This window comes from Haemaphysalis longicornis, unplaced genomic scaffold, assembly GCF_048455015.1.
Source record: "Haemaphysalis longicornis isolate Haplotype H1 unplaced genomic scaffold, Haemaphysalis longicornis Haplotype H1 scaffold_2, whole genome shotgun sequence".
Taxonomy (NCBI): Eukaryota; Metazoa; Arthropoda; class Arachnida; order Ixodida; family Ixodidae; genus Haemaphysalis; species Haemaphysalis longicornis.
The window spans coordinates 142,817,646-142,829,723 of record NW_027526295.1 but is presented as its reverse complement, the minus strand read 5'-3'; positions in this window follow the sequence as shown (position 1 = coordinate 142,829,723).

Genomic DNA, 12,078 nt, shown 5'->3' with positions numbered 1-12,078 from the left:
TCGCTAATGCGGTCGTCCATCGCAGAAGTGTGGTAGTGACGTGAGCCAAATGTGAATTCTCGAAATGTCTGTTTCGCACGTCATACTTCCGAAGTAGTGCTGCCCACGCGATCATGCTAAGAAGAGTGGCGCTAAAGGTGTCGCCGTAATGTCGGTTGACACGCTTAAGGGCGTGCGGCGTAAAGTCGCCAATCGATCCCTGTCCGTAGCACCAGACATTGCCCTTGAACGCAAATCTTCTCTCACCGTCTCCCTGCACCTTCAATTCACAATGCTACCACGATCGATGATCTCGATCCGTGTGCCATCGATATTGACAACCGTCAGAGTGAGTGGGTGGGTCGGTACAGAGAAGCAGTGCTCGAGAAGCATCCTTTCATTTCTATTTTTTTAATACATACTGCCAGCCACCTCTTCGTTGCCGAGGCAGGAGTGTACATTTGCCGTCAGAAGTAATTGGAGCACGGGACCTGTGGCCGAACCGCATAGAAGCGTCCTGTAGCTGCACCGGCGGTAAACTGAAGGAGCAGAACACGCATGCGCACCTTCCGACGCCGATAGCCCCACTATACTTCTTAACCCACTTCTTCTAACGCGGCTTCGAGCGTTGTTCGCAGTATACTGGTCTCAGTGATGGCGCTGATAGCAGACCCACTTACAAATGCTAGAAAAAAATTTGTCACTTCAGATCCCTGCGATTTCGACGTTTCTCCAGCAGCTCACGTGGACTGAAAGTGTGTGAGCGACGCTGCCAGATACCGCCTCTGCTATCAGCGCCATCGCTGAGACCATTTTGCTGCGACTAATTGCTCTAAGCCGCGTATTAAGAAGTGGGTTGAGAAGTATAGATGGGCTATCACCGTCGGAAGACGCGCATGCGTGTTCTTCTCCTTTCGTTTAACGCCGGTGCAGCTACACGGCGCTCCTATGCGGTTCGGCCACAGCTCCGGTGCTCCAATTACTTCTGACGGCACCAGTACACACTTGCAGGGATATAACACACTACAGTTCACGGTAGAGGAGTATTATCAATATAGAATAACCACATAAGATGCTCGGGTGGGATATGTACGTACTTGGGCCACAGGAGCGCCTGAGCTGCGGTTTCAAGATACAATCTAGGTGTTCACAATGCAAAGAGGTAAAGCATGATAAGAACAACTGAAGCCTATACATGCCACGGGACCACTTTTAGTACGGGCAAGCAGTGACAGCTGGTAAGAATGTGTCAGGCGCTGCAATGCTGGTTACATCATGCGGGAGTGCATTCCAATCGAAAATCGTTCAAGGAAAGAAAAATATCGTAGGGGATTTATTTTGGTAAGGGGCATCAATATAGGGCATCAATATAAATTAGGGAACGGAAGGGGAAACGAACCTGAGACCTCCTGAAAGCCAGTCTCGCAGATATCTCAGACACCACTATGGTGTCATGGATCTAGCTGAGTAATGGTGATTCTAGTGAATGCGTTGTTTTATTCGAACTAGAAAACGCCGAGAACCGATAGAGTGAACTAGGCACACCATGCGTTTAGCACTGCTTAGAATATTGTTATTATTATTGTGTTTGTGTTTATTGGCGCCAGGGTATCTTTGACCAAAGAGCGGCAGACTCTATGAGGTGGTCTTTCAATGTCAGGTTCAGGCATTAAATAGGTATGAGATGAGTATGGTATTCGCTATAAAATGTATATATGGTTGTAGAGGGCCCACAAACTAAAACCTGAAGATGCTTTTAATGGTAGATAAAAGAGGCTTGTGATTGAGAAGTGACCTCGCCCGGAGCCTGAGAGGGTGATGCGCTAGCGGGGCTCACTGTGTACACACAAAAAAACCACCGGGACCTCCCTTAAGGATACGAGGGTCTGAAGTCCCGCCCTCTACAATATGTGTTTAAAAAGTTGATATTCGCAGGGTAAGCTAACATTGGTCCGTCTCCTAGGAAAAGTGAAGGGTGTAGAGGAACGTTCTATGTGGAGATTTAGGAAAGTGCCATTTTCTCGCGGCATTGCAGGATATGAACTGAACTGATACGTAGAGCACGGAAAGCCGTTCCGCAAACCTATCACAAACTTGTGGGAGTGTGCCATTCAAAAGATATGCGTGTGCGGCGAGAGTGTGGAATATTCCCAATCTGCAAATGGACACCGCTGTGAACCTATTGTGTTTATCGTTGACGTATCTACCATTGTATGGTTTTATTGTATGTAGTTTGTTATGTTATTCCTTGCTCCATTCCTGCTGCCATAGTTCGCCGAGTCTCCTTCGTATAGCAGGTTTCATATCTAAATACGGCACCAGAGGTTCATCTGCGCCAGTGCGAGGAGTGGGCGCCGCAGCATACTGGTCGGCGATTTGATTTCCTCTAATTCTACAGGGCCCCAGCCGACGGCATAATATTATCGTCATACTTGATACATAGATTACCATTATCTTCTTAAGGAGTTGGTTTATGAGAAAATTTTACTTGGTTTTCCCACGTGTAATGACATCACCAAACTAAGAGAACCTGCAAAGAGAATGAACTGTTGGATGTTCGTTTTAATGATGTGTTCTACCGTAATTAAAATTCCGTATTCTTCTGCTATCAAATTACTACAGTGTGCAGAACATGACACCGTGTGCAGAACATGAGACTGCAGAAACAGACTTTTAGGCGTCTGTGTGAATGAGTGGTGTATGGGTATGTGTGTTGTAAGGGAGGAAAATTCTGTAAAATAAGTTCTCTAGGTGCGTTTCTTTTGTCAATTCGTCTAGAAGGGACATTACAGGGCACAGGACACATATCGCCACGAGCAAAGAGGTCTGTGGGAGCAGTTTTGCATAAATCGTTAATGGTGATGCCCAGTTCCTGCGTCTGCGCGCTCATAAGCAACAGGAATTGCATGGTGATGGATCGACGTTTAGAAAGCGATTGGTGGCCGACGTGTGCGTAATGATAGAATTACATGGATGATTAGTCAATGATGTCACCTTGAAAGCATACATTGGTTCTCTAGGCACCACTATTAACATTGAACTTATAAGCTTTGCATGGGGCTCATCCGAAGTCTCCAGAGGCAAGGCGGAGCCTAAGCGCAAAAACTGGATCCGACATATTTAAGGCTGTTTTAGTGGCAGAATCGTATATGACACTCCCATAGTCCAGGCCCAACCTCACCAAGCTATTAAAGACACGCAGAGGGCATGTTTTCTCTACTCTGTTTGACTGGTGGGTCAAGACTTTAAATATAGGCTAAACATAAGGCGTCAACAGCATACCCAATCAAGTGGATTTACAATGGGTGGTGGAAACTGCCGTCGGAAGCTTAAGGCCCTTTGAATTTTTCCACTCTGCCTCACGCGTAGATTTGCCGACCCGCGGTTCTCACCTACACATTTACTGAAATTGGAAAACGACGATGACTTCTTTCGGCAAAAGCTGTTGGGTGATTTAGAAATTTAATTCTTGCGCTGACCGATTAACCAATTCCTGTTGCTAGCGACGTCAATATATCCACTAGAAGGAGCACTTGATGAAGTGCATTTGAGCATTCCTGCTCTCGTATTCACAGCGTATGAAAAGTAATTACGTGTCCTCGACTTTTTTATAGAACGCAGATCTTAACCGGCATCGGCCCTCGCCATCGTCCGTCGAAGGAACCAACAGAATGGGGAGGACACCGAAGAAAGAGCGAGGAGGAACACGTAGGAGGGGAGAAAGGTGAAACTGTGAGGAGGGAGGGATGCGCCGCGGGTCTTAAGCGAAACGTGCTTCGCTGCGGCGACCTGGTACCAGGCAACGTCACTGTGGCGCGCGCCGTTGGGCGGTCGTCTGCCACTACAGCTAAACGAGTCGCCTGAGCAGCAAAGGCCTAGCACTGCACAGACCAGAATCTAAATGTTCGAGTCGCCGAAATAAAAGCTGTGTGCTGTCGCCGAAATGCCCTGAAATTCGCACTGCGCACAAATTTTGCATTACAGAGCATCGTAATCGTCAGCCAAGGTTTTGTCGTTGCAGATGAACTGAAAATACCCGTGATGAAATCTACAGATTACATCCCGAAGAATCGCGTCCACAATTGCTCCGAATGGCCACATCCCAAAGCATTGTCATAGTTCAAGGGTAAGATCCAGAAGGGTACCGTGGAGATGAAGTGCGTTGCACCGAAGAGCGAATAATAACAAATGGGGAAGTTAAAATGGACGGCAAGAAATTTACCAACCCTGGAACGCCCCGAAGAACAAACTGGAGCAAGGGCAACTGGTGTGAATGACCAGTGGGGCTGTTGTAAGAGCAGACAAATACGTTGATTGATTGATTGATTGATTGATTGATTGATTGATTGATTGATTGATTGATTGATTGATTGATTGATTGATTGAATCATTGAATAATTGATTGATTGTCCTTATTCAATCAGCTGGTTTTCAGCCCAATTGGGGTGAAGGTTACACAAAGGAGATAATTGGGTGGCATGTCCTTGTGCTTTTATTCAATGGTTTCTATTGATTGATTGATTGATTGATTGATTGATTCATTGATTGATTCATTGATTCATTGATTCATTGATTCATTGATTCATTGATTCATTGATTGATTGATTGATTGATTGATTGATTGATTGATTTTCCCTATTCAATTAGGGGGCTCTTAGCCTAATTGGGATAAAGGTTATAGAAAAGGGATGATTGGTTGGCACGTCGGCGCGCTTTTTTACACGGATGCCATCTTAGGGCGTTCGGCAGGCTCGCCTAGCAGGCCTTTATAGAGACCGCCTTTGAAAGCCCTGCGGCGAATTTCTCCGAGCAAAGACTGTTCGGTGCGGAATAATCGAAGATAGCCACTGAGGTCAAAAGATTTTCCATTTCTTTAGTAACTCAGACATACCTCTGCTGAAGCTTGTGCCGTGCCATATATAATACATGATGCCCCATATCCCGAAAAAAGCATTTTAACCTCGGCATAGGCGTGCTGCGAGAAATGAAAGTAGGGAGCCAGTGGAGGCAGCACGAGAGAATTACAGTCCGGAAGACATGGAGGCGCCGCTTCGAGGGCCACATGCGGTGGTGGGCCTGGATCTACCTGGTACCTCCTGCAGCCCCGACGGCAGTCCTGAGTATAGCGGATGCCTCCTACTTCTAGTGCTACCACGGAGAAATTCTCCAAGGACCCACCTCCCGGCGCATGGTGCAACCCCGGTGGCGGCCCCGGTACTGGTAAGCACAGCGACGCTAGTGTCAGCATGCCACACACCCACTACGCGTAAGCCACGTTGTTGAGTCACACAACCTCCACTCCTTGTCATGGCAACTAATAGTGGTAGTGGCAAGTAAACATGCACGGGGCTGCGTAGAGAATTTAGTTGGTGGAAATTTAATTTCTCGTGGATGTTGAGTAGTAATTCCGGTTGATCAGTTGATTTTTTTAGCTCTGTGATTCTTCTTTCGTGTCTCCATGGTTATTCCTAATGGTTTTTATCGAGAGTAATAATTGTGCGTTTTGCTTAACGCGCCATGATCTCTACCTTTTATGCGGGTCGTGACTTCAGGGCACGAATCGTCCTTCACAACCTATAACTTTGAAATATGTGTGAAGCGGTTTCAAACATCTTAGGGCAGAAGCATTTTCAATAAATTAGGCTTTTTTTACGCATTCCGTATGTACAAATAATTATATAAAGTAGCGAGTTAAGGATTCTAGTGAAACTACACTAGAATTACCGTTAAACAATCTTTTTCTATCATACCAATAGCTTATCTTGGTTGCGATGGGCGGGAGGCACTCATAACGTTTTTTTCCCTCTGGAAATCTCCGTGTGGCTAACACTGAAGATCAGGAAATAGGAAAGTGATGCGTGTGTGTAAGCACTTCGCCTAAATACTTAAACCAATGACCCACAGTTAAATCTGCGCCTCGTACTACTAGCTTGAACTTGTACAATGCCCTACGGTGGAAATTGTTCCACGTAACCCATTCTACTATTTAAGTGTTCAGCGCCTTTGGTAGCACTCGCGGTTGGAACATGTGCGAGCATCGCGTGTTCAGCTACACGTGGCTGTCAAGGAGCGCATCATAGCGCGCGATAAGCCATCAGTTGCTTGAGGATTCGGGAGTTTAAATGTATGTGCCGGCGCTAGTAGCGCAACGTTCCTCCATAGACAACCTTCAAAAACCGCATACACCTCGGTGTACACTTATTTTCCTCTGTGTCAAGGGGCTGCTCCCGCAGAGATACCGCAGTAATTTCGAAAGTAAGCAAAGCTAGCAAAAATTGCCTGCGCGAGAATGGGTTTGTTCGAGGCGCGCCTATAATTTACAAGACACAGACGCAAATTGCACCATGTTCTCATAAAACGGGCAATTGCGCAAGCCTGTCGACAAAACCTGCAGCCGAATTAAAGTGACGTCATTAAACGTAATACGTACTTAGAAAAAAACCATCCAACTGTAGCCGGTGTTTGTCGGGAGAAATAAATACGGAAAGCGTAGGGATGGTCTAAACTGGCATGTCGGCTGATAAAATGTGGTCACCTTCCGAGGGTACTCAACACGCTCTGTTGTTTCACTCGTCTGCCGCATGGTACTCCCATATGACATCCACACAGCGTTGAAGCTTGAGAATTCTGAAAGGATGCAGCTACCTAAGTACTGTCTTATTTTCCAAGGCAGCGCGATTTCTCGTCAAGAAAATCAATTCGTATTTGAACTCCATGGAAGAGCATAGGTAAAATAAACACCAACAAATCACTGAAGAAATGGATAATCGCAGGAGTACGGAATACTTCGGCATTTAGAAGACAGGAGAAAAAAAAATTGATTATCAGCGAACTCGAAGAGCGTCTGTGGTATTGCTAGTTTGGCGCTTAAAAAGTGCGCATTGCACTAGGAGAAATGGTCTAAATACAAAGACATTGCTCTTTTGTTCGAGTGGAATTTTATTTTTGTATGGTTGTTATAACAGCCTCTTTCATTACTAAAGGCCAACGTCCGTAGATGTTTATGTTCGACGTTAATGCAGCGGGAACTAGCCATCCGGGAAGCTGGGCGTAAAGTAACGACGAGGAAAAGCAGGCAGGACGAAGTTTCACGTACTTGCAAAATTTCCTCGAATAATTATTGGCAGTAACAAAAAACATTTACGGCGGCTTCAACAACCATGGGCGTTGAGCGCCTTCAACGGCGATCATCAATCATGCAAACTTCGATCGCCTCTGAACTTTATCACGCCCTCATAACTCTACGCCTCACTTGCGAAAATTGCACCTGACGTCACAAAACACTCTTCCCTGGTCCGAAGACTGCGGCAAAATAAAATTCATACAAACAAGGCACACCCTAAGACAAAAGCTTTGGTACCAGAGGCATGACCTAGAAATACATTCCAGATTATAGCGCAGCAGATTGTGTATTTCCTTTTTAATCGCCGTGCATGGGGTTGCTAGAAACATCTCCAATAAAAAAAATCGGACATGTTTTTCTTGATGCGCAGTTAATAAGTCCGAGATTGTCCGCCTGGCGTAAGCTACACCACAGCCCCCTTCGCGCAAACTTAGCTCAAGTGAAATATATATATATATATATATATATATATATAGTCGTGAAGTGGAGTCCTTAGTTGCTGCAGGAATACGCACAAAGTAGAAGTACGCTCTTCGGAGACTTAAGACCTGTCTCAGGTCGAAACGTTGGAAATAAAGTCTCCGAAGAGCGTACTTCTACTTTGTGCGTATATATATATATATATATATATATATATATATATATATATATATATATATATATATATATATATATATATATATATATATATATGACAGAAAAAGGGGTTGGCGGTCAAGAAAACCTTGGAAAGCAAAGGGCAGGATGTGGTAGGTAATTGAAACAGATAAAAAATTTGGAAAGAAAGAAAGAAAGAGGAGAAAAAATGCCCGCCAGGTGGGATCCGAACGCACGACCTCCAGCACCAGACCGGTATTCTGGATGCCGTGGGTTGGGATCCCACCTGGCGGCCATTTTTTCTCCCCTTTCTTTTTTTCTTTCCAAATTCTTTATCTGTTTCAATTACCTACCACATAAGACGTGCGATATAGATGTACAACCAATGTACAACCATTAAGGCGTAAGACGAGACAACTGTAGCAGGTGTTAGTTAACGCTTCTCTATAATATCACGCAAAGAAGAGATGTTCTCACGACACTCCTATCTTCAGCCTTCCGCTCATATTTTGCAATGTGTCATTCTTGTTTCAAGTCGTTATCATACCGCTTGCTTTCGGAGTGCAGTTCTTAGTAATGCAGCCGTGGTTGCATTGCATTGTCCTACCTGAGATATCCTACTGAAGCAAGAACAGGGAATCGCCATCCAGAATGTATACATTAGAGGGAACTTGCAAAACGTTCTGTTCAAATTTTTGCAAATCAGGGACACTTTCACAACGTAATCGTCAACACGCGCACCGAATACGTAGAATCGGAAGTTCCAAAGTACCATCGCCAAAGATTGCTGCTCTACGCCCAATGGGTAACTTTAAAAACTGGCACACAAGATTTTAAAGCAGATAGTATTTCTTGGGCTACTTAGACCCAAAAATTTTGGTCTGTCTGTCTGTCTGTCTGTGACTCGACTCAGCCACCCAGCCAAAGTGAAACAGAATCTCTGCAGTAGTCTCACATACTCACAGCCAAATATAGACGTCTACACCCGGTGTCAGTTCTCATACTTGTCGTAATTGTCGAACAAGAACAAGATATTACGCAAATATAAGACATAAAATTATTACATAAGTGATATTTACAATGCTCCTTTATAAAAAAAGTATAGATGACTGATTGTTCCTAAATACAATACCACATCCACTGCAGAAAAAAATTCACTCCTTCGCCTGCTGTTGCCCGCGCCAAAGTAGCTTCAGGCGGCATTTTAAGAAATCAAGCGGCAACAGTTACGAAAGGTTCCACTAGATAGGTTCCACGTTCTGCTTGGAACACCCGTAGAGTAGGGCTACGTGGTTCTATAAACCTCGACGTAGGGCACCTCTATTCACCCAGCCTGGAGAAGGGGAACGCGATAAATTTAAACTGACTTGAGCAAACAATATAGCGTGTTAACTTGGCTGGAGCGTGACCGACGAGAAACAGCATGAGAGGTGAGCGGGAAAGCAAAGGAGGCATTTATTTGGCAAATGTCGACAAAGACTATGGTCTTTTTTCGACAGTTGCAACGAAAGGAGTCTCTATTACCGTCGTTGTGTTGACTGCGCCCTCGAATTACGTCATCTGAGCTATATCGTCTGCTGCCTGGCTTTTTTAGTTGGACGCAATAAAGGCGCATCAGAGCCAATTTCAAATTAATTGTCAGAAATGCAAAATAAACCGGAAAGCTTATCTGCTGCGACGAAACAATCACGCAGTACCATTCGCCACTTGAGGTAACTGCGCCTTTCGCATTGCTTGCAGCCATGAAGAATGAGGTGAACGCGTTTATCGGCTGTGCTGGAGGGTCTCTTCAGGCCCGGATGTTTGACCTCTCCTTGTAACTTTCGCGGAGGAAACGACATTTCCTGCGAGTGGAAATCTCCATATTGTAGGAGTGTGCATTCCAGAAACGACAGAGCTATCCTTTTCCGTGCTTTTGTGGTATTGAAAATCAACGTTTAATTTACCATTATTTGCGACCGTGAACGGATCATCGAAAGAGGTTTTTATCCCCCTAGAAGTGCGAAGCGTTTTTTAGGTTGAGTTGCAGGTGAGAATTACCTTTGTATCTTCCACACTTTTTACAATATTTGTCTCGTATTAGTATACATTTTCTCCTTAAAACACGCCGGTTACCATAGAGGACTCTAGGCAGACATGTACCTGAGAATATTATTACCTTAGCAGCTGAACAGCGTTTTGCAGGTGTTCTGGTACAAGAAGTATCAGTACGAGAAGTGAAGTATCAAAGTCAGTTCACATTATTTTTATCGATGGCAAATCACAATGAATCCTTGTTCATGGGAGATATTTCATTTTGACACTATTATCAATATTTGCACTCTAAAAGGAACGTGATGTTTATAAAAAAACTTTATTGTGAATTCACTCAAGGAGGCATAAATTCTTTATTCACGGTTTTGCGGCACAAATAACTTTGCTGACACGGCAACGCTTGTTGTCTACTGTATGTGACGCATAGCTTATGAAAACTAGTGGCCTCACCTACAAGAGGGGAAATTCGGCGTGCATTCTTGCTTCTTTGCCGTAAGCCCAGTCCCAAGAAAATTCAGCGCAGCCGCTCGCGCAAGCACATTCATCAGTGATGGCGCTATTGACCAGCCACGATGCGACGTATTTCTCTTGTCTCTGACTGACTAAAATGTGTACCGGATGTTGCAAACTGAATATGGGCCGTTAGCACCAGCCGAAAGCAGTTCTAAGCGCACCTACGTGACCCGATAGACGAAACAAAGTGTCTTTCTTTCTATCGTTTCAACAGCAGAGTGGTTTAAGCTTGAGCTTGGTCCGGTGGTGTTCGCGAACACGTGCAACGAATAAATATCGAGCGCACGTGAGCTTGCGCCCGTGAGGAGAGCCCGGAGTAATCCTGGCTTGCGCGCCTGCTTGCTCCATCTGAGGAGCTCTCAAAAATACCAACACAAAATACCGAACGTTCCCCGCGTGATCGCTTCTTTGTGGGGTGATCTCTTGGCGTGAGCTCTCTGCTTGCCAGTTCACGGGCGTTCGCGCCTGAAGTGAGAAACACGGGACAACTCGCGCTACAGACGTCGATTTCATGAAGCCAGTTGTCGCTGGTAATAGCGCGTGGTATCGCTGTACACTTTGAGAGAAATGTGAAAGCCCGCGGACAACCCGATCCGGGCCTGCCAGTCACGGGGAACTTTCAGCTGCAAGTTAGGAAATCCGTGTGACGTGCACCAGCCGGATCTCCACGAAGGGAGAGGAGCCGCCAGCTAGGCTATTTCTTTAGCTTTCTTTAGCTCTGTGCCACTAGAGCAGGCCTCACCATTTTTTAAATCCGTTTGACAACGTGTGGCCCAGTTTAATCTTGCTTTTTTCGCAATTATGCCTTCACTCTGTTCATGCGCCGTACAACTCGTCTTCTCGTTCGATTTGGCGAAAAGAAATTTGCTGTGAGTTTGAAATAACGAGTGTGCGACCCTTTATTAGAAAAGGATGCCCACGGGTCACGATGGATAAAAGGAATGGGGTGGGAGGTTAAGATAAAATAAACAAATCCTGGTCATTCTCAGCAGATCCAATAACTAGCCCAGTTCTTGGAACCTGCCATTAATGTGCCAATTCGTGGTGATCGCAACAGGGATCAGAATAGAGTCAAGAGTTTGTACAGGGTTGCCAGTTCGATCGGGGAGGTCCCACTCAAACAACCCGTGCTAGACCGCTTTTAATTGAATCAACTGCTATTTCATATAATATTACTGCATCCGTTTGTTGTGGATCGGAATGTGGTTGGGGTGATATGTATGTCCGGTGCCTGGCGAAAGCTGGGCACAACCTAACTAGGTTTATGAGGTCTAAAAAACTCTTAAGTGTACATTTACGCAGTCATGCTCTACCTTAAGCGTGGAATAGGTCCTTTGCGTTAAACACTTTTGAAACGTACGAGTCACGCTAGAAGAACGGAGGTTCCAAAATAGGTAAACAATGCGTACTGCTGGTTGCCGCTGCTTATCCCGGCCTAAAAGACCTTGCAACAGCATCTTAATATCATTCCGACAAAGGACCGACACCAGAGAGGCGACATTGCAAAAGCGATTCCGAAAACCCTGGTGGAGTTTGCAAACATATGGTTTGCATATACAAAATATTATTTTGCTTGCACAGTTCTCCCTCCCGCTCAAGACGGCGCCAGGTGGCCTCGAAACAAGTGCGTATCGGTGCATTTTGTAAAAGAAACCGAACACTGAAAGAAAACACTTTCAATGTTTTTCCACAAAACAAAACTTCGACTTTTAGGGTAATACCCCTAAACAAAAAAGGGTATTTTTTAGGAAAAGGCTGTTTACAACGTGCTCTTTGACAGCACCCACACAATCGCAACCCTTAGCCTAATAGCGTCCGCACTAAATATCGCA